At 49.4% G+C, this 23,237-nt stretch overlaps 1 pseudogene; it reads left to right on the top strand.

Annotated features, from left to right (window-relative positions):
• The first annotated feature begins 6,417 nt into the window (after positions 1–6,417).
• LOC110572959 lies at positions 6,418–7,086 on the top strand (annotated as a pseudogene).
• Positions 7,087–23,237: the final 16,151 nt, after the last annotated feature.

The raw sequence follows: 23,237 nt of genomic DNA on the forward strand, positions 1-23,237 counted from the left end.
GGGGGTGGGCAAGACAACCGTTCCTGGTGGCCTTTTCCTTCTATAACAGACCAGGGCAGGCCTACCTCGGTGGCCCGTGTGAATTTCCGCTGCCTTCCTGCCCCTTCAAACCCACAGTGCAACGCATACACAGGTTGCAAACTCCTCTGTATGTCCAAGTGTCCAGCTTTCTCTCTATTAAGCTCACTGCATCGGTAGCGAGCGGCACTAACTAACATTGTTTTGTAGGCATTCGGGGCTCCTGACCTCAGGGTGCAAATATGCAGGAAGGAGAGGCAAATCAGTGCCTCCAGCCGGTGGTCCTGGCGTTCGGTTTGGAGTGGGACCTTCCCACAGTCCCTGGCTCCCAGGTGACTGCGTTTCTCAGCTTCACACAGCCCCATGGCTCCCTCTCTCATTTATCATTCTTTCACTCCCATGCCAGCTTCTGATGAGAGGCTAGAAAACAGGCCCTGGGGGGGAGCTAATTACTTAAGTGGGGGACAGAGAGGACACACGATGGCTTGGTAACGGTCTCTGAGCATTGTGAGGGTTATTACCACAGGCCGTGGTGACCAGCAGTGTCTCAGGTCGGGTTCCCCGGAAGCAGAGCTCCAGACACAGATTCTTGTGCAAGTGAATTATTGAGGGAGGGCTCTCGGGAGAAAAAGGTAGAGACAGGAGGGAAGCAGTGGAGGGCAGGAGAAGAAGTGAAGCGAAGATGGAGATTTAGCCTCAGCCTGACTTCACCCTGGCTGAAGGGGGTGGGGATTACAGAGTCATTCTTCCCCATATATGACACAGGGGGCCAGGCCTTTATATCCCCCATGTCCGTTAGTCACTGACTGCGGGCCACCCCCACTGGGGGCACATAAGCCCCAAGTCCTCAGCTCTGGGCAAGGCTGTCCTGCAGGCAGAGACCAGTTCTCAAGAGAACACTGAAATGGCGAGCCCCTCAGCTGGGGATGAGCATCATGGTCAGCGCGGGGAATCTAGCTGGACACCACATCATCCACAAACGACAGCGAGAGAGAAGTAGGATAGACACCAGGAAAAGCCTCTTGAGGAGGCTGGATGCTCTGGAGCTCCTTGCAGCCACCCGTCACTAGAACCAATGGACAGAGAATGGCCTTCACGCAGCTGGATCTTTCTAGGACTAGACCCAAAAGGGTCTTTCTAGACCCAAAGCAGGATGTTAAGGCAGGTGCCTTCAGGTAAGACTTTTTTGTTTTTAATAATTTTTTTTTCAAAGATTTTATTCATTCATTCGAGAGAGAGCACGAGCAGGGGGAAGGGGCAGCGGGAGAGGGAGAAGCAGACTCCCGCATTTTATAGATAAGGAGACTGTGGCCAAGAGAGGCTAATTTGCCCAAGTGAACAGTTGGAAGTGGTAAAGGCAGGATTTGAACCCAGGTATCCTGACTCATGAGGGCTACACCACCGCTCTGCTGCCCCTGGTTGTCCCTCTAGCTGGGGTAGACGGGTGCTAGACAGCAGGAGACCAAGCTGGGTGCCATCAGATGAGCATGTTTATAAACCTCAGCATACATCAGAAGCAGCCGTGGTTGATCGCTACACCAGAGTCTACGACCTCATCCCGAATCGGGACCCGGGACTGAGAGACAGGTGACAATCTATACATTTAGCAAGCTCCCCAGATGTTCTGACGTTGGCAGTCCAGAGGCAACTCTGAAACCTCACAATCATTCAGATGAAAGAGCAGGGCCAGGTTCAAGTCCTAGCTCTTGCACTTTCAACCTGGGTGACCTTGGAAAAGTTAATTAACCTCTCTTAGCCTCAATTTTTCTCAAATCTAAAATAAAAAAAATAATAATGTTCCTCTTAAGATGTGAAGTTTAAACTCTGAGCTACTGCACATATAGTGTAATTATATATATATATATTTATATCTTACATATACAGTGCATATTAGATTATATATGTTACACAAAGGTCAGGCAGGCCAAACTGTTGAGGGTGGTTATCTGTAGGGAGGGAAGTAAGGGGGTGGGGTAAAGCGGGTAGAGAATGGACTTGAAGAGGCTTTCACTTTTTCCTCTATGTATTACATTTTAATTTTTTTTTTTTTTTTTTTTTTTTGAGAGAGAGACCACGAGCGGGAGGAGAGGGCGGGAGAGAGTCTCAAGCAGGCTCCGTGCCCAGTGTGGAGGCCAACTCCGGGCTCTGTCTCAGGACCCTGAGATCACCACCTGAGCCGAAATCAAGAGTTGGGCACTTAACCGACTAAGCCACCCATTTGCCCCACATTTTAAGTTTTTACAGAGAGACGATATCAAAGTACTGCAGATAGAAAATGTATTTCTTCCAAACCAAACAGGCCTAATAGTATCACCTAGATAAGGTGCCTGGCACACAGTAGGTGCTCAATTAATGGGAGCTATTAGCATCATTGTCCTCATCCACAAACATTTGTTGAGTGTCTATTATGTGCGAGCCATCATATTCAGGCTCCATAGGGAGGCAGAGAAGTACAAAACAAAGTCCCTGCTCTCACATGCACAAAAAAACCCCAAACGCCCAATGGCAGTGTTTACTTTGGGTCCAGTGAGTGCTATAGAAAATAAAGCCTTTAAGAAGTTGAAATGAGAGAGAGATCATTTCCAGCTGGCCTCTTCAGGGGAGGTGGGGCTTGTGCGAGGCATTGAGGAAAAGGGAAGATTTCAATAGGCAGAGAAAGGGGGAAAGAACATTCCAAAGGCAGAAAAGAGCGTGGTTCAAAGGGACGCAGTGGGCATGCGCAGAAGAGGCCGAGGGGACATTTGGCTTGGCTCCCCCGGGGTCTGCAGGAGACAACCAGGCCGGATCCGACGCCGGCAAGAGCCGGCCTCGCCTCCCTCAACTGCAATAACACAATCTCGAGCCCCAACCCTTCCGGTACCTGGAAGGGGGCCAAGAGCGACTTTCTTTACAATTCTTGACCCTTGCGGGCTGAGCCTAGACTGGGAAGCAAAGTGGCCACGGCGATTAAAAAAAAAAAACCGGGGGAGGGGATCCTTTCCCTTAACCGCCGGGGCCCAGGTGTCCGCAGGGCCGACGCAGCGAGCTGTGGGTGCAGAACGGGGGGCCCGCCGTAACGTGCCGTACGTGCATGCGCCTGCTGCTACGTGGGGCGTGGGGGGGGGCCGACGCGTGAGCGCGCACGTCGTAATGACAAGTGGTATTTCCTGTGATTGTGTGCTGTGATATACGGGGTTGAGTTATGAGGGCAGTGTGTGCTAACCACATTCCTGAAGGCTAATCTCTGTGAGCCACCAAGAAGGGGGCAGAGGGAAACGAGCGGCCGGCGACGGATCTACCCGCAGATCGCGGCCGCCGTGGGCAGCGCCGGGGCCTCGGGGGGAGGGGGGCGGCCTGGGGAGGTCGCGTGGCGCTCTTCGCACAGGGCGCCCAAGTGATCGGGAATAAAACCGGGGGCGGGGGGGGGGTTGCATCTAGATTGCAGGCAGCGCCAGGGTGGCCTCTTCATCCGCAAAGTGCCACACCGTGGCACCCCGACACCGTCCTCGATCTGCTGCCTGTGTGTATCTAGCCACGGCGTGTACGGAGAGACTAGGGATAAACACTTTTTTTAAAAAAGTTCAAGCTTGATTAGCTGAACACCACAAGGCCCTGGGAAATTGAATTTAAGAAAAATTTGGATAACTGGAACAGCATATAATATCGAGAATGTTAAATACACAAGTCGGCTGAGCACACAGAGTTTATGGCAAGCTCTGATTAAAATGAAGTTTCTGATAATCAAAGTTTTAATGGCAGAGGCTCATTTGAATTTCTTCTGTCTAGAAGGGAGATTAGATATCGTGTGCGCAGAATATCTTGTGATAGTTTCCAGTCTTCCCGATTCCAGTTGGGTCACATACATGCTTTGTATGTATGTATTTATTTCGTGAAAAGTACTCTATCCTCTGGTCGGCCCCCAACTAGCCCAAACAGGACTTGCCACAGATGTGTTTATCAGATTGCTCTGCAAATGCACGGAGAGGAAAAGTCTGCCTATCGTCTAAGTGATTTCAAAATCAAAGCCATCCCAGGCACACCAGAAGCCTAAAGCAGCCGAGAGATAGGCCGAGTTTATAAACTTCCATAATATGTTTATTGCAAGGATGGCAATTACCCAATATCCCTGCCCTCCTGGGTCTTAGATCAGAATATTTCCACAAAAAGAAATCTGTGTTCGACTGCATTTAGCCAGTCATAATTCCAGATGTCTGGAATATTCCAACACCAGACGTGGGGCTGGGGAGGAAGAAAGGAAGGAAGCCGCTGATCATTGTTATAGCCTCATTGTCGTCTGTGCTGGCTGCTGGTCCCTCCTCCTCCTCTCCCTAATGGCCAGGTGTCACAGGAGTATCGTTGTATTTGGGGGGGTGGGGATGGGGATGGCCGTCCCGAGCCACCAGCAGGCTTTTCTGTCCGGCTCTGGAAACCCGACACGTCACATCAGAGACGTAATGTCTTAATGAAATGACGGGAGTGTGCGTAATTTTCGCGCGAAAGGAAAATGCTGACGTGGCAGAAAGGGCGCTTGTTCCTGCGGTTGCAGGAACACATGTGGGCCACATCGCTCGGGAATGAATCAGAGCGACAGTACAGGGCAGCCTGCTAAGAGAATTACCTCCTCGCGGGCTCCTATGAAGTGTTAAGGTTATTTACGGCGTGCGCACACGCCAGCCCATTCTGCCCTGCTCGTTGGAACACAAACTTGGGTGAGTTCAATCATTTGTCCCAGACTCCTTCCTGAGCCTCAATAAGAGAGGCAGGGTGGTTCTGCAGAATCGTCAGTAGGATTGAGTCTGCCCTTTCCTCTGGGGCTCTTCTGGCAAACATTAAACATCACAACACCCCATCAAGGGAAGGTGAGGTGCTCATTTCACAGGTGCCAAGACTGATACGAAGGTTTTGCCTCCATGACACCTTATGGCCAACGGTATAGATTTTTTTACCCCCAGCAAACAGATGTGGTGGCTTGGGTATGGCGTGGCTGAAGAGGTCAGAGTTTCTTCTGATCGCAATGGGGCTGGGGGTGGGGTCTTGAAGTCTGAAGCCTTTTTTTTTTTTAAAGATTTTATTTATTTATTTGACAGAGAAAGACACAGCGAGAGAGGGAACACAAGCAGGGGGGAGTGGGAGAGGGAGAAGCAGGCTCCCCGCCGAGCAGGGAGCCCGATGCGGGACTCGATCCAGGGACTCCAGGATCATGACCTGAGCCGAAGGCAGTCGCTTAACCAACTGAGCCACCCAGGCGCCCCGAAGTCTGAAGCCTTTGTCCTCTGCTCACCACTCAGCCAAGAGGCGTCAGTCAAGAGGCGTCAGTCAAGGCCAGGAGCAAGAAGACTTTTTCCACTGGTCTCTATGCCGGGAAGTCCCCAAAGTAGGGTAACGCACACCCTAAGACAAGACAATCCTTTGAGGGGCAAGGGTAATGGGTTGAATTGTGTCCCACCAAAATTCATATGTTGAAGTCCTAAGCCCCAGTACCTCTGAATATGACCTTATTTGGAGATAGGATATTTATAGAGGTAATGGAGTTAAAATGAGGTCATTAGGGTGGGCATAAAAAATATGACTAGCATCCTTATAAAAAGGGGAAATTTGGACACAGACCTACACAGAGGGAAGACAATGTGAAGAGACACAGGAAAAAGACGAGCCAAGGAGAGAGGCCTGGAACAGAGGCACCCCTCACGGCCCTCAGAAGGAACCAACCCTGCCAGCACCTTGATCTTGGACTTCTGGCCTCCAGAACCCTGAGACAGCACATTCCTGTTGTTTAAGCCCCTCAGCGTGTGGTTCTTTGTTATGACAGCCCTAGCAAACTAATATAGGTAGGAAGAAAATATCAGAACTTTAGAACTTTCCTTTCTATCACTATGGTAGTTTGGCTTTTTTTTTTTTTTTAAGGTTTATGTATTTATTTGAGAGAGAGAGTGGAGGAAGGGGCAGAGGGAGGGGGAGAGAAGCAGCCTCCCCACTGAGCACAGAGCCTGACACAGGGCTCGACTGCAGGACCCAGATTATCATGACCTGAGCCAAAGTCAAGAGTCGGATGCTTAACCGACTGAGCTCCCCAGGGGCCCCCGGTAGTTTGGCTTATTGATCCTAATTCATCCCTCACCTGTAGTAGAAGCAGCACTGATTACCACGTGACTTTGCAGTGCCTCCCACTGTGGGTGAAATATACTCCCCCCACCCCTGGGAAGTTGGGCTTGAGCAAGATAGTTACCAGATGTGGCACGTGAGCCGACACTTTAAATGTGTTGCATGGTATGGTTTGCCCTCTTGAGCTTCTGCCATCACTAGGACAAGAACAGGTCCCAGGTGGCTGTAGTCACATCAGCCAGGGCTCCAGACCTGCACAAAATCTGTGACCTGGAGCTCTTTCCATCTCCAACTGTCAGAGCGAGAGGAGCTGCTGCCATGTCCGTCCACCTGCAATGGATGGTCAGGCAGAACTGCTCTAGCTTCCTGATGGAGAGGAACAGGCAGACATACAACACCGACCCCAATAATCTGAAGGCAAACAAGTCCTTCCACTACAACGGGCTGATGCACCACTGGACTCTGGGCATGGAGCCAGGACCTGACAGCAAATGTATAGTGGTGGTCATGAAGCAGAGATCCCGCCAGTGAAAACCCATCACCTCCTACTTGCGGACCACCGTGAACCAGAATGCCCGGGCCACCCTCGGCAGCATCAGGCACATGATCTGCAAGAACAAGTACCGCCCAGATCTGTGCGTGGCTGCCATTCGCACAACCAGAGCCATCCTGCACGGTCAGAAGCCCGTGATGGTGAAGAGGAAGCGGACTGCCCCACCAAGAGCTCCTGAGCACCAGCCCCCCACCTCCAAAGCAATAAAGATGTCAACTGCCTCAAACAAACAAACAACCCCCCCCCCCCAAAAAAACCCCTGTGACCTGGAACCACTCCCGGCCAACCCGCAGCCTGAAATAGCCAAGCCCAGCCAAGATCAATCAACCCCCCACAACCCTGCAGGACCATGAGCAAGAAAAATAAATGCCTGTTATTGTAAGCCACTGAGTTTCGGAGTGTTTGTTCCACAGCATTATTGCGGCAAGAGCTGACGATTACAATGACCAATATGCAACATGCAGATTGACCCTGCGGCCTTGTTTGGGCTGTTTGTCACCACTCAGCATCCAGCGTGACAGGTGAAGAATGCTGAGGGAGAGTGGCAGTCCCATAACTTGGACAGCATCTGCCTCAAATGGTTTTTCACCTTCAGCAAATGGCCTATTATGAGTGCCATGTTGAGTGAATTTACAGATCGCATTATGTCGCTCTAACCAAACTAATCATCACCAAATGGGCAAGGGGCTTGAAACGGTTCCTCTAAGGAAACCGTGGCTTGAAGATAGTCCTGTAAAAGGAAGCATAAGCTACGAAGAAACTGGCAGAGCTCACAGTTCTCCTACTTTGAGAGCTAGTTCGTTTTAAAATTTTCACACTTACGGAGATAATTTGAAATATGGCTTTTTGACTTCTATTGTTAATAATGGACCTCACACATAGGCATATGGCCTTATGATCTTAGCAAAAAGCATTAGCACATGACTGTAAGTTATAAGTAAATAAACATATAGTGGGGAAGGGTGCTAAAAATGTTTCACTGTTGGGGTTGAGACCATTTGAAAGTCACTTGAAAGTCAGCTCACAAAAAAGAAAAGAAAAGAAAGGAAAGAAAAGGGGCGCCTGGCTGGCTCAGTCAGGAAAGCGTGCAACTCTTGATCTCAGGGTCGTGAGTTTGAGTCCCACACTGGGTGTAAGAGATCACTTAAAAATACAATCTTTTAAAAAGAAAACAGGAGGTCAGCTCACCATATCGAACTGATTTATTAACTTGTTGAGTGAGTTAATTTGTGTTCAACGTTGTAGAATTATGATGGTGCTATCGTTGAACACGGGGAAGGCCTGTCCCCCCGAAGCACAGAGCGTAGACCCATGGGCTCTCCAGTGTTGTGTTGCACTCACACTGTTTCTGAAGCCTGGGGGAGAGATGATGTCATGGAAAAAGGGATGACACACCTTGGTGTCAGGCCTAATGAGCCCCATCCAGAGCCAGGAGGGGAAGTGCTCTGCAGTAGCGGGGAGCCTGGGGCCCGGGGCCCTCACGGAGGGATCAAAGGCCCTGCTCCCGGCCCACAGGCTCCTCCTAGCTTTGCAGAGGCCTAAAAGGGACATCTCTGTTGGCCTGCCCCAACTGTGACACCGCCATTCAAGCCCCACTCTAAACCAGAAACTCTGCTCTGAACCCACTGGGTTCTTCTCCCTCCACTGTGCAAACCTTGTTCTGGGTGTAGTCACTGAGCGGGGGTGTGGAGTAAGGGCTTCGTAATGGAGCAGGACCTCCCGACCGTGGTGGAGTCTGGGAAAGGAAGGGTCTGAAGGGGAAGTTGGAGGGTTGGAGGAGAGTCGCTAGGCTGCCAGAGCGCGGCCATGAAGGAGAGCTTGAGGAGAAGCCCATGGAAGATGTGTCTGTACGTTGGGTGGTGGGCCTGGCATGGCACGGGGGTGGCTCAGCAGGGTCAGCAGTCAAGAAGCAGAATTGCGTGCACGGCAGGAGAGAATAAGGGCAAGCTGGCACCTTCTGGCACCTTCTGTCATTCACTGCATCTAACCGCGATGACCAGAGAGGAGTAGTAGCTGCTTCTCCTCCATCTTCCATATGCGGTGCAAATTTCTCTTCTCACCAGCTCTCATCCGGAACCGCAAGAGGAAGGGAATTTGGGGGAAACATCGCTCCAGCCTGGCCAAGGTGACACAATACGAAACCACCACCGGGGGCCAGATTTGAATGGATTGCCAGAGGGTCTGCAGTTGCTCTTTGGCCCAGCTAGTTTCAAAGTGAGGAACATGCTGCTAGTCCTCAAACGTTTCTGGACCCCAGGATGGTCCGCTGGGCCCGGTTCATGAAAGGAAAGGCCTTCACCAGATAGCGTCTCCCAAGCGCCACCTGTAGGTCAACCTCAACGCTGTCCTTTTAACCCATTTATCATTTGAGAAGGATAGTTTCAGGCTCGGAGGCTCAGAGAGAGAGAGAAACGGCTAAGGGCCTGTAGCAGATTGTATTTTCCAACGACAGCCCCTGCTGAGGACTGAGTAGTTTCCCCCACCGACCCTGAAATTCATAGGTTGAAGCCTTAATCTACAGTGTGGCTGTATTCAGAGATAGGGCCTATAAGGAGGTAATTAAGGTTAAATGAGATCATGGGGTGGGGCCCTAATCCATTAAGACTCGTATCCATATAAAAAGAGGAAGCCGCTCCGGGGATCTGCCCACAGAGAGGATCATGCAAGGAGATGGGGGTGGGGGGGTGGTAGGGGCAAGGAGAGAGAAGCCTCAGGAGAAACCAACCCTGCTGACACCTGGATCTGAAATTTTAGCCTCCAGACCCGTGAAAAAATAAATTTCTGTTGCTTAAGCCGCCCCCCACCACGTGGGATTTTGTTATGGCGGCCCCAGCAGATGAATATAGCCACCACAGTATCTCCCATTCCACAGGGTCTTCTTCAAGGTGATAATGACATTCCAGTGATGAGGACGCTTCCGGTGATGGAGTCTACGCCCCCTTCCCTTGAACCCGGCCAGGCCTTCATGACTGCCTCACCCAACCGACGGAAGCGAAGCTAGGGGACATCTGAGGCTCAGTCCTCAAACTGCTATGTGTCCTCAGGCCACTTCGAACCTAGCTTCAAGGAAGCCAGGAAGCCACGTGGCGAGGCCACAGTGGACAACCCCAGCCAGCCAGCACCAGCACTAGATGTGTGAGCGAGAGCCTTCAGATGACCCCAGGCCCCAGCAGTCAAGCCACCCCAGGGACACCGTGCAGAGCAGAGACAAGCTGTCCCCACTGGCCTTGCCCAGACTGCAGATTTGAAAGCAAACTAAACAATTTGTTGTTTTGAGCCACTAATTTTGGAGGTGGCTTATTATGCACATAACCAGAATGGAGGTCTTCAGAACAAATGCATCCAGGACGCCACCTGGGAGAAAATGAAGCCAAGTCTGTGTAGAGGTTCTACTTGCTTTGGGGGGCATGGCAATGATTTCAGACAGTCAAACCGATACAGACCTCTAGCATCAATGCGACGAAACAGGCGGCCAGATGAGTGTTTCTCCAAAGATCACCCCCACGTCTACGATTCCTATTCATTTTCTGATGGCTCTGAAAGCTTCCCAAGGAGATTTTATTATTATTATTAATGTTGATCATGCTCCAAACAGAGTTTAAAGAGGACGTATGTGCAGAAAGAAAATGGTGGAATCAGGAGGTTGAGCTGGAGGCTAGAATAATTAAAGGTTAAACTCCAGGTTTGCATTTGGTATTTATAGAATTTTCCATGCTTGGTGTGAGGGTTTTAAAATGAGGCTGAGCAGGGAAGCTCCTTTCAGCCCTTACAGGAGGGAAAGGATTTTAACACAAGGAATCCAGCCTGTCTAGTTCAAAGTTTTCAAAGGCAGCGTAATTAAGCGGCTTTGTTGCTTCAAGTGATGCTGTAAAGGTGAACAGGGCTGGGAGAGGAGGCTCTGCGAACAAAACAAAGCCAAACAAAACACTTACTTTCCCTACCAGGCACCCAGGGCTGTCAACAGCAGGTCCCTGGGTCATGGAAAGCTGTTTTCTCCTCTGTTGCTCCCCCCTCGGGCGTGGAAGGAGCACGAGTGCTGCTTACGGCATTTGACAGGGGCCAAGGCAAGTAGGGGAGGTGGCGTTCCGGTACATTGTGAGGGTCACCAAAGGATGCGCACGAAGGATGAAGGATGCAGGTGAAGGTGGGGGTAGCGAGGACCAGGCACACGGCCGGCACCCGCTCGGCTCGCAGCTGCGCACTGAGGCTGAAAGCAAACGCACCGGAATGCTGGTCTGCTTTGCTTCTCGCCTCTTTCCACCCCCGCCCCCCACCATCTTCAGTATAGAACATCAGAGAGACTCCTCTCATGTCTTTCAGCTTGTTGTCTGTTTTCAGGAGTTGGATGTCTCCTTTTGTTTCCTGAAGCTTTGATGGGGGGAGGGGAAAAGGGAGGGGGCGGTGAGAGGCGAAGGGGATGCCGGCTCCAGGCTCAGACTGATCTCCCAGGGAGCATTTTCCAAATGCGTCCCGCTCCAAGCCTTCCAAAGACACGGATGGGGAGGCTTGTAAAAACTTGTCTAAGCTGGCACTGCATCTCTGCGTGAAAATGGAGTTACTTAGACGGACTATATGCAGCTATTGAGAAGGAAGATTGTAAAGACCATGTGGCAACATGGAGAAAGGCAGGCGTGATACATTGTTAAACGAAATATCAGAACTCCAAACTGAGCCGGGTACCGTTGTAACTATGTTAAAAGTGGATTAAGAGCAATGGTTCAAACAGATACAGCACCCCCATGTTCATTACAGCTCTATTCACAATAGCCAGAAGGTGGAAAGGACCCAAGTGTCCACAGAAAGATGAATGAATAAACAAACTGTGGATACAGTATCATTTGATCTTGAAAAGGAGTGAAATTCTGTCATGCTACATGGCTGAACCTTGAGGATATTATGCAAATAATATGAAATAAGCCAGTTGCAAAAGGACAAATATTGTATAATTCCATTTATATGAAGTTCCTAGAGTAGTCAGGTTCACAGAGACAAAGTAGAATGGTGGTGGCTGGTGGCAGGGGGGATGGGGACTTAGTGTTTAATGGACACAGTTTCTGTTTGGGAAGATGCAAACGTTTTGGAGGTGGATGGTGGTGAGGATGGCATGACAATGTGAATGTGCTTAATGCCACTGAGGTGTATACCTAAAAATGGTTAAAATGATACATTTTATGTTATGTATATTTTACAATGAAAAAATTAGTCAAATTTTTTTTTTTTAAGATTTTATTTGAGAGAGACAGAGATAGCCAGAAGGGAAGGTCAGAGGGAGAAGCTGGCTTCCCGCCGAGCAGGGAGCCCGACGCGGGGCTCGATTCCAGGACTCCGGGATCATGACCGGAGCTGAAGGCAGACGCTTAACGACTGAGCCAGCCAGGCACTGTAGTTAATTTTTTCTTAAGTTGGATTAGGCAGAGTGGTGATTGTCAGGGGCTGGGAGGAGGAGGGAATAGGGAGTAACTGGTGGGTACAGAGTTTTATTTAGGGACGATAAAAATGTGTTGAAATCAATAGAAGTGATGGTTGCACAAGACTGTGAATGTGCTAAATGCCACTGAATTGTTCATTTCAAAATGGTTAAATGTGGGGCGCCTGGGTGGCTCAGTCAGTTAAGCATCTGCCTTCGGCTCAGGTCATGATCCCAGGGTCCTGGGATCGAGCCCCACATCAGGCTCCCTGCTCGGCGGGAAGCCTGCTTCTCCCTCTCCCAATCCCCTGCTTGTGTTCCTGCTCTGTCAAATAAATAAATAAAATCTTTAAAAATATATATATATATATATAGTCTGTGTCATGTATTAATATATGAGTACTAAAGAACAGAAGAGTACAGTAGGTCCTCACCCATCAGTCAAGACATATATACTTAATACCCAGTGTTTCTGGCACGATGTGGGGCCCAGAAGGTGGACAGGAACTAGCCCTTGTACTTGTGTAGTTGACACCGTCGAGCTAAGTTGCGTGATGCTGACATTGAGTGTGTGAGGTCAGAGAAGGGAGAGAAGCTAAAGCACACAGAGGCTGCCTAAAGGGAGACAGGGCACCTCAGCTGGACTTGGGGGGATTTGCGAAGGCAAAGGGCAGAGAGGAGTCCTTCTAGGTGTGAGAGGACAGGCAGGGGGGCAAGAGAGCCGATGTCTTTGGTCAGGAGAAGGGAGGAGAGAGCAGAGGGGTGTGCCAGGCAAGCTGAATGAAGCCCAGAGAAGGCAAGCTTTGCACGCCCCCCCGGAGGCATAAACCCTGCAGGCGGTGGGCAGTGAGGAGCCATGGCTGGCTCCCGAGCAAGGGATGGAAGCCATATTTTCAGGTTACTCTGCCAAAATAACGGTAGGCCCTGGATCCCCTTTCCCTTTTACCCAGGGGGCCCAGAGAGGCCAAAACACAGCCAGGGCCCCAGGCTTGCCACGGATTACAGTAGCAGCAGCGGGGAGCTGTTCTCATCCCCAAAGGGAGCACTCCTCGAAAATCATGGTATGTCTGGTTACAGACGGAAGATTGCACACATACGTTCATTCCTTTGCTTCCTTCCAAAACTTCATGAAAATGATAGTAAAGGGATATTTAAAAAGGCATTTGCCTGCAAGTCTAAAGAAAACAGGACAGGGGAAAATAGCCAAGAGCTTGGAAGCTGGAAAGTGGAGGGTTGTTTGGTGACTGACTTATAGCAGGACAGAGAAAGCCCATCCCTCAACTGGAAGGCAGAAAGGCTGAGGAACTACCAGAACTTCACTCCCCTCCAAAGACCCAGAAGGGGCCACACCAGGTGCTTCTGGAAGTGGAGGTGGAACCGATCAATTGAAAGTCCTTTCTAGAAGCAGTCAGGTATTCGGGTGCCTTCCCCTGCTCTGTACACCTAAGTAATTGTCCCTTCACCACCACCCACTGCAAGTAGACGACTGGACCTTTATTATCTGCACAGCGTTCAAGGAAAGGGACTTCGGTTTTTGTTTTTTATTTTAAAGATTTATTTATTTAAGACACGGGGTGGGGAGAGAGAGAGCATGAGCAGGGGGGAGGGGCAGAAGCAGGCTCCCCGCTGAGCAGGGAGCCCGATGCGGGGCTCGATCCCAGGACCCTGGAATCATCACCTGAGCCGAAGGGAGACGCTTAACCGACTGAGCCACCCAGGCGCCTCCAAGGAAAGGGCCTTTGGCCAGAGATACCAGGCACAGTTGAAAGTAGGATGGCCAAATGAAAACAGAAAGATTAGGTGTAAGTTTTCTTTTTTTTTTTTTAAAGATTTTATTTATTTGAAAGACAGAGCACACACGAGTAGGAGGGGGTGGGTGGGCAGAGGCAGAGGGAGAAGCAGGCTCCCCTCTGAGCAGGGAGCCCAACGTGGGGCTCGATCCCAGGACCCCGGGATCATGATCTGAGCTGAAGGCAGACGCTTCACCAACTGAGCCACCCAGGCACCCCTAGGTGTAAGTTTTCTTATGAATATCATGCCCCCCGCCAAGCTCTTCTGCTCACGCAACTCCTAGAAACTTGACATTCAGGCTTAGACACCCTCTCGGAAGGAGATTCAATATTGTCACCAGAGATTTCCCACTTAAATAGCCTAGCCAGATCACCACACAACAGTAGTTCTCAAACTTTAGTCTGCACCAGAATCCCCTGGAGGGTTTGTTAAAACGCAGACAGCCAGGGTTTTGAATCCAATAAATCTAGAGTGGGGCCTAAGAATGTGCATTACTTAGAAGTTCCTAGGTAATGCTGCCACTGCTGGCCTGGGGACCATACTTTGAAAACTGGTGTGCCCTAGAGTGAAGTCGGCTGGGACCCCCGGGTGGCTCAGTCGGTTAAGAATCTGCCTTCGGCTCCGGTCATGATCCCGGGGTCCTGGGATCGAGTCCCGCGTCGGGCTCCCTGCTCAGTGGAGAGCCTGCTTCTCCCTCTCCCACTCCCCCTGCTTGTGTGCACGCTCTCTCTCTCTCTCTGACAAATAAATAAATACATAAGTCTTTTTAAAAAATGAAAAAAAAAGAGTGACGTCTGCAGTTGGCAGGCCACATGCACACACACAGAGGGTCCTAGCAGCTTTTTAGTGTCCTGCTGTAAATGTGGACATGTAACTGGAGATCACCACACATCTAAGGAAAACCTCTAACATGAGCGACCGAGACCAAAAGAACAGATGAGGGGCGCCTGGGTGACTCAGTCGGTTAAGCGTCTGACTTTTGGCTTCGGCTCAGGTCATGATCTCAGGGTCGTGAGATCAAGCCCTGCGTTGGGCTCCTTGCTCAGCTGGGGAGTCTGCTGGAGATTCCCTCTCTCCCTCTCCTTCTGCCCCTCCCACCCCTCAAAATAAATAAATGTATCTTAGGAAAAAAAAGGAACAGGAAAGAGGGACTATGCTGGGAAATGTAAACCACACACACACACACACACACTCACACCACACATACATATGCATGCACACGTCTACTTATTGATAATGTCTCAGAAGAGACATTATTGAATAGCATTAAAGATAAGCATTCAGGAGTGACACCTGGGTGGTTCAACTGCCTTTGGCTCAGATCATGATCCCAGAGTCTCAGGATCGAGCCCTGCATTGGGCTTCCTGCTCCACAGGAAGATTGCTTCTCCCTCTCCCTCTGCCTGCCACTCCCCCTGCTCCTGCTCTCTCTCTCTGTCTAATAAATAAAGAAAATTTTTAAGATTTTATTTACTTATTTGAGAGAGAGAGAGAGAACATGAGCGGGGGAGAGGGGCAGAGGAAGAGGAAGAAGCAGACTCCCCGCTCAGCAGGGAGCCTGAGGACCCTGGGATCATGACCTGAGCCAAAAGCAGACACTTAAAAGACTGAGCCACCCAGGTGCCCCAAGACCCTAAAGCCTTCTAAAGAGAAAATGCATATTATACACAAGGATTGAGAGTCAGAATGGCCCTAGACTTCTCCATAGCAACCCTGCCATTTGGGAGAAAAGAGAAAACTGCTTTTCAAAATTCTCAGGGGAAATGATCCAACTTAGAATTCTATATCCAGCCAAACTATCAGTTAAGTGTGAGCTTACTTCTCTGAGGTGCAGCATCTCAAAACGTTGCTGCCCATGCATCCTTCCTCAGAATGCTGCTAGAGGAGATGAGCCACCAAAATGTTGGAAAAAGTCATGAAAGAGGAGATGTGGAATCCAGGAAACCGGGGGTGCCACCCAAGATAGAGGCAGAGAAATTCTCCAAAATGAGAGAAGGAGACCACAGGGTGACAGCTGAGCCCTAATCACAAGGAGTGACCACTCTAGGCAACACTGCTCATAAGCGTCCTGCTAAGCCACGGCCAACAAGAGGGCCTTGAGGTGCTTGGACACAGTGAGAAATCTACTAAATGGGGAGGGTTTGGGCTATAGCCACCTCCTTAAACCGAGGCGGCCAGAAGGTGGTAAGACAGCTCAGTGACTACAGCCTGGCCTGAATTCTGATTTTCCGTGCAAAGATGAAAAGGCCCGGCTCCCGCCTCTTGCCTTCCTCCACCAGCAAGCCACATCCCCATGCACATTTGGAAAGGCAAAAATATCTAGGCCAATTTTATCATACTAAAAAGGGAAAAGAATCATCAAAGTTCAAACTCCCCATCATCAAATGATCTCAGAGTCTCCCCAGTGTGAAATTCCAAATGTCAGGGTCCAGGCGCTGTCAGGGGTAGACGAGAAACTGGTGATTGGCAATGGTCATTGTTTTATGGAAGGAGAACGCGCTAGGGTATAATTAGATGACACAGATTCCTTTTTCATTTTTTAGAGGGAAGTATCTTACCGTTACATCGGAGTATGGCCTGATATGTTTTACGACGAGGGATTTTTCACTCGGATGGTATCTCTTTCGGGGGTTTATTTAAAGTCAGAATGAGAGGCGCCTGGGTGGCTCAGTCAGTTAAGCGTCTGCCTTCAGCTCAGGTCATGATCCCAGGGTCCTGGGATCGAGCCCCCACATCGGGCTCCCTGCTCCGCGGGGAGTCTGTTTCTCCTTCTCCCCCTGTGCGCTCGCTAGCTTGTTCTCTTTCTCTCTCAAAAAAATAAATAAAATCTTTTTTTTTTAAGTCAAAATGACACCAACATGGAGAGCAAGCGGTTCAGCTGTTCTCTCCCCTGCCCCACCCCCAGAGCGGCAGCGCAGATAAGCGTCTGTCACCTTACACATTTCCCTGTGGTGCAGTTGGCTGCCTTTAGTCATTCACATGAACTACGGCGGTCCCATTCTACAATTTTCATGGTACAAAATGTAGGACTAATCACGATGGGAAAGTATCTCAACAGGTTGAAATAAATAATGAGTCTTGCCTAGGCACCCCCCCACAGAAATCCATTCCACGGCCCCATGATTTAATCAAGAGTCTTTCCAAGGAGGACGAGGCTCCGGGCCCCAGGCTACTGCAGTCACTCATTCCCAGGCCCGCCAGCCATGATGAAGACTGCTCCAACACCCGCTGTGATTCCTCTGGGAGTCTGGCAGACCCTCTCCAAGCTCCCTACCCCACCCCCCACACATCTCCTGCAGCCAGACCAGGGGTCACTTCCAGACCGAGCCCCCAGCCCTTGTGCTCTATCCACCTATGCAGGCAGCCTTCCTTCAGGGGCCCAGCACTCTTCACTGCCTATCTCCCCTTGGTTTGTGGGCCAAAGGAGGGTGGAGAATGTAGATAATTCATCGTTGGATCCGAGCACCCAGCAGAATCTCTCATGAAGCAGTACTTAATAAATACCTGTTGAATGAACGAACAAATGAAGGAATGAACAAAATAAGTGCGTGGATAAATATGACTTAGGGGCTTTAGGAAATGCCCCATGAATTGACTGTGTCATGTGACTGCCCAAAAATGCTAATACCAAAGGCTTATGCTGTTGAGTGGTGGTCTTCAACACTCCCGCGTTGACAACTTCAATTTCTCTTTTATTTTTTTAGGATAAAAAATATACGTAAAGTCCTAATGTCAATATTAAGGGAGATTAATTTCTTTATTATTTGCAGATTCAAATCAATGTGACTGGTCTCTGTGTTTCCTGGGCAGATTGCCCCTGGCGAATGCCCTTCCCTGGCCAGTGCCACGGTGAATGCTGGCCCCCCGTGGCCCTGCGAGACCAGGAGAAAAGCGAGAAGCCAGCTTTCTCCTCCACTGGCAGAATATTGTGACGCCTGGCAGCTTACAGGTGCCTAGTGATGTGGATTTACCGATCATATGACCTAGTTTTTTAACTTAACTCCCAAATGAGCCATAGGGCTTAAAAAGATTCCTGCAAAGAAACCGTGTGTTAAAAATAATACTAATAATACAAGCACGCCCGAACAAGATGGAGGCAGAGCAGATGTTTCTTCTAGTACAAGCTCTTTGTCAGCCACATCAGGAGGCCAAAACAACCATAATCTAATCAGATCTGAGATGAAGTCGGCCCTCAAATTGAAAATATCAAGAGACAATTTGAAACACGAGTTTCCAATCACTGCCGTTTTAATGACAAGCCTGGCCTTGAGTGTACATCGTATATTGGGACTATCTGACGAACAGCAGAAGCTGCCAGAACAGAGGTCCTTAAACGTAAATAAATATGGCAGATTGCAAAGGAAACCAACAGCATTTAAATCATTATCAAATTATTACAACAAATTTGTGATATAGATATTTACGTGCTTCTTTAGTAAATCATTAAGTAACAAGTTCCTGTGGCAGATCTAATAACTATCATCATTTCATAGCGCTGATGAACATAAATGATATTTCAAGATCTCTGCAACAATGGGAACATGATTTTAATTGGTGACAGCCGCAGGTACCGCGAATACTACTGAGGTTTGTTGCTTACGATCATAATTGAAGGAAATGATAAATTTCAGTTAGAAGTGAGTGAAAATGAAGATGTCATGTCTTCCTGCATCAAATTCACAAACCCTGTGAATTTTATCCTTGAACCTCAGCTTAAGAGCCCCGACCCAGAACAAAGTAAAGGCTATTGGTCCCGTGTCTCACAACCTCACTACCAGGTGTCCTGTTCAATGTCATTAAAAAAAACAAAAAAAACAAAAAAAACTCATAACCAGCCTCCGACTGAATCAGAAATTGCACATAAAATCGTTTATTACAAACAGGCACAAAACCAGTTACGCAATCTGCTCTTGTCACCCAGTGAAGAGCCAGGTGTCTGCCCTTGGGCATACCTACAAGTATGTTGGCTGAAAGGCACACTGAGTATAGAAATGACAATATTTAGGGAGCAGGATTCAACTAACCCTCTGGTTAGAACAGGCACAATGTCCTCTGTTGGGTGGCCGGCCACGGGAGCAAACAAAGTCTGTGGCCTGGGTTGCCATACCCAAGGGTGCTTGGTCTCTGGGCTTGTCAGATTCATAGACCCCCCACCCCCACCCCATTCAGGCAACAGCAGAGGTGCTAGTATATTTCTAGCCCATCCCATGTCTTGAGCATCGCTTGTCTTATCACTGAAAACTTACTTCCAACATATTTAAATGCTAATTGGTGAACCCTTTGATATAGATTTAGATAGTTGATGTGCTTGTGGTAGCTGTCTTTGCAGTGTGGATTTCTTTTGTGTGTTTTTTTTTTAAGATTTTATTTATTTATGCATTTGGGAGAGAGAGTGGGAGGAGGGGCAGAGGGAGAGAGACAAGCGGATTCTGAGCTGAGCAGGGAGCCCGATGCAGGGCTCAATCCCAGGACCCTGGGATCATGACCTGAGCCGAAGGCAGATGCTTAACGGACTGAGCCACCCAGGCGTCCTTTTGCAGTGTGGATTTCTGATTCAGGTTTTCCAAATGCTAACCGACCATCCCTGAGGTGTGCACTCTTCATTAGTGTATTTCAAATGTAGACCCACCTCTTCTACAGTAGAGATTAAAAACAGTGGGACCCCTATATAAACTCGTAAGGACACCAGTCCTGAATTCTGACCTGAGCCTAGGACTCAGGGCTCGATGCAGGGCTCCATGTGGGGCTCGATCCCAGGACCCCGGGATCATGACCTGAGCCGAAGGCTCCATGTGGGGCTCGATCCCAGGGCCCCGGGATCATGACCGTGTGCACGCATATGTATGTGCGGTGTGAGTGTGTGTGTGTGTGTGGTTTACATTTCCCAGCATAGTCCCTCTTTCCTGTTCCTCTTTTTTCCTAAGATACATTTATTTATTTTGAGGGGTGGGAGGGGCAGAAGGAGAGGGAGAGAGGGAATCTCCAGCAGACTCCCCAGCTGAGCAAGGAGCCCAACACAGGGCTTGATCTCACGACCCTGAGATCATGACCTGAGCCGAAGCCAAAAGTCAGACGCTTAACCGACTGAGTCACCCAGGCGCCCCTCATCTCTTCCTTTTCTACAGTAGAGATTAAAAACAGTGGGACCCCTATATAAACTCGTAAGGACACCAGTCCTGAATTCTGACCTGAGCCTAGGACTCAGGGCTCGATGCAGGGCTCCATGTGGGGCTCGATCCCGGGGTCCTGGTATCGAGCCCCACATGGAGCCCTGCATCGAGCCCCCCAGCAGGCTCCTCGCTCAACTTGTCCCTCTCCCTCTGCCTCTGACCCCATTCGTGCTCTCTCTCTCTCTTTCTTAAATAAATAGATAAAATCTTTTAAAAATAAAATAAAAACAGCAAAGACATACATATCTATACTACAGCACTTTGTTAGGACTGAATTGTACCCCCCCAAATTCATAGGTTGAAGCCCTAACCCCCAATGTGACTGTGCTTGGAGATAGGGTGTCTATGGAGATAATTAAGGATGAATGAGGCCATAAGGGTGGGGCCCTAATCCTACAGGACTGGTGTCCTTATGAGAAGGGGAAGAGACATCAGAGAGCTCTTTCTCTGCCCACACAAGGGAAAGACTGTGTGGGGACACAGCAAGGAAGTGGCCATCTATAAATCAGAAAGGGAGGCCTCACCAGGAACGGAATATGCCAGCATCTCGATCTTGAACTTCCAGCCTCCAGAACTGTGAGAAAATAAATTTCTGTTGTTTCAGACACCCGATCTGTGGTATCTTGTTACAGCAGCCCGAGCTGACTTGGATACCTGCCCTCGATGGATGGGCTTCTGACAATTGCAAATGACAGCAGAAGTCATACTCTCTGACTTCTAAAGCCATGCAGATCCTGTCTCGCTTGGGGGGTAAGGGGAGAGGAAGGAACACTTGCTCTTAGAGGCTGAGTCATCCTGTAAGAAATCTTGTGTTACGGGTTAAATTGTGTCCCCCAAAAGGATATGTTGAAGTCCTAACCCCCATGACCTCAGAATGTGGACTTATATGTTGAAGTCCTAACCCCCATGACCTCAGAATGTGGACTTATATGTTGAAGTCCTAACCCCCATGACCTCAGAATGTGGACTCTTATATAGAGTCCTTGCAACTAAGGCTAGCTAAGATGAGGTTATACTGGTGTAGGGTGGGCCCTAATTGAATCTGACTGGTGTCCTTATAAGAAGAGGGAAATTTTGGTCACAGACCCACAGGGAGAAAGGAAAACGCATGTGAAGAGACAAGGAAAATACCACACAAAGACAAAAGAAGAGGTTGGAACGATGCTTCTAGAAGCCAAGGAACGCCTGGGACCCCCAGAAGCCGGAAGAGACAAGGAAAGACCCACCCCTAGAGGCCTCAGAGGGAGCACGGCCCGGCCGACACCTTGATCTCAGCCTTCTGGCCTCCAGAAGTGTGAGTTCTGTTGTTTTAAGCCACCCAGTTTGTGGCACTTTGTTACGACAATACGTCCCTCCAGCCTGAGACTGCCATCTTGGTCGTCCATCAACACTCACAGCCGAACCTGACCTTCAGTGCTCCGGGGCCCAGGTGCCCGCCATGCCAGGGAAGAAGCCATCTTGGAAGAGCACCTTCCAGCCCCAGCTGTCTGACTCTTCCCAGCCAAGGTCCCAGCCATCATGGAGCAGGCACCGGCTGCCCCCTCCAGGCCTCGCCAGATCCCCGCCTGGCAGGGTCTGCGTGCTCTTATTCTGGTCAGTTCATGCCGCTACGTTTTAGGATAGTTCATCACACGGTGAGACGTAAGTGGAAGCGATGCTTTCATCGAAGGGAGGGAGAATGGATACTGGCCAGGGAGAAACAGTAGTACGGAGCGGCTGTGTTGCTTTGTTTCTCCAGAAGGCGAGCTGCCCAAGAGACCATTGGGCTCCAGGGGTGTGTGGCCCGTGCACCCAGAGGGGCCCCGTGTTGGGTCTGATGCTTCCCTCTGGCTGTATGGAAACTCTGAATAATCTTTCGAATAAGGGGTCCTGCATTTTCATTTTGCACCAAATGATGTAGCGATCCTGGCTGGAGCTTGAGAAGCCAGCTTGAACCACGAGAGGATTTCAAGAATGGAGGACACACACCACAGATAAGAGGAAGGTGACAAAGAGTCTGGATCCAGGAGCATTTCAGAGACAAGGGCTACCATACTGATTTGGGATGCATTCCTCCAGACTTTGGTGTGACTAGACTTCTCTCTTGTTTAAGCCACTGTTTTTTTTAAGGTTTTCAGTCACTCTCAGCTGAGACTAATTCCTACTGATACAATGTGGGAGTATGAACTCTGACTCCCCCGATAATTACTCCAGAAACATAGCTGTTGAAACAAAGTCTATACACCCCTGCCTCTCTTGCAGCCTGATGTGACCGTGAGACTACTTTGTGCCCGATGGGATAGAAGCAGAAAATTCCGATGTAATTTCCAAAAAGTGTCCTGAAATAGAGATTGTGTACCCCCTTTTCATCCCTTCCTCCTTCCTGCTGGCTGGAATGCAAACATAATGACCAGAACTTCTGCAGCCATGGAGCTCCATGATGTCTGGGGCTTCCTCTGGAAGACTTGAAGTTGGGAGACTGGAAGATACACTTCCATGGTAGGTCACTCACGTGGCAGGCAAGGTGGTGCTGGCAGGTTGGTTTCTCTACGTGGAGCTCTTCATAGGGCTTCCTGAATGTCCTTTCAACATGGCGGCTGGCCTCCCCCAGAGCAAGCAACACGAGAGAGCAAGCTGAAAGCTATGCCCAGCATAGCCATCATTGACAACAACACTGTAATGTAAACTTCAAAGTTGCTAAGAGACTAGATCTTAATTGTTCCCACCACAAAGGAGATATAATTATGAAACATGATAGAAGGCGCCCCACTGTTTTTAATCTCTACTGTAGAAGAGGTGGGTCTACATTTGAAATACACTAATGAAGAGTGCACACCTCAGGGATGGTCAGTTAGCATTTGGAAAACCTGAATCAGAAATCCACACCGCAAAGGGGCGCCTGGGTGGCTCAGTCAGTTAAGTGTCCGACTCTTGACTTCAGCTCAGGTCATGATCTCAGAGTTATGAGATCAAGCCCCGCATCGAGCTCCATGCTGGGCCCTGCTTAAGATTCTCTCCCTCTCCCTCTGCCCCTCCCCTCTCTAAAAAAATTAAAATTAAAAATAAATTAAAAGAAGAAAGCTACTATGACTTTTATAACCGGCCTCAAAAGCCACACTCTGGCACATTTACAGGAGTCTATTGGTCACAATTGATTCAGAGCAGACTCACCCTGATTCAGTGGAGGAAGGGATGGTGCATAACAATCATCACCTTTTAAAAAAAGATTTTATTTATT

The sequence above is a fragment of the Neomonachus schauinslandi genome, chromosome X (assembly GCF_002201575.2).
Source record: "Neomonachus schauinslandi chromosome X, ASM220157v2, whole genome shotgun sequence".
Taxonomy (NCBI): Eukaryota; Metazoa; Chordata; class Mammalia; order Carnivora; family Phocidae; genus Neomonachus; species Neomonachus schauinslandi.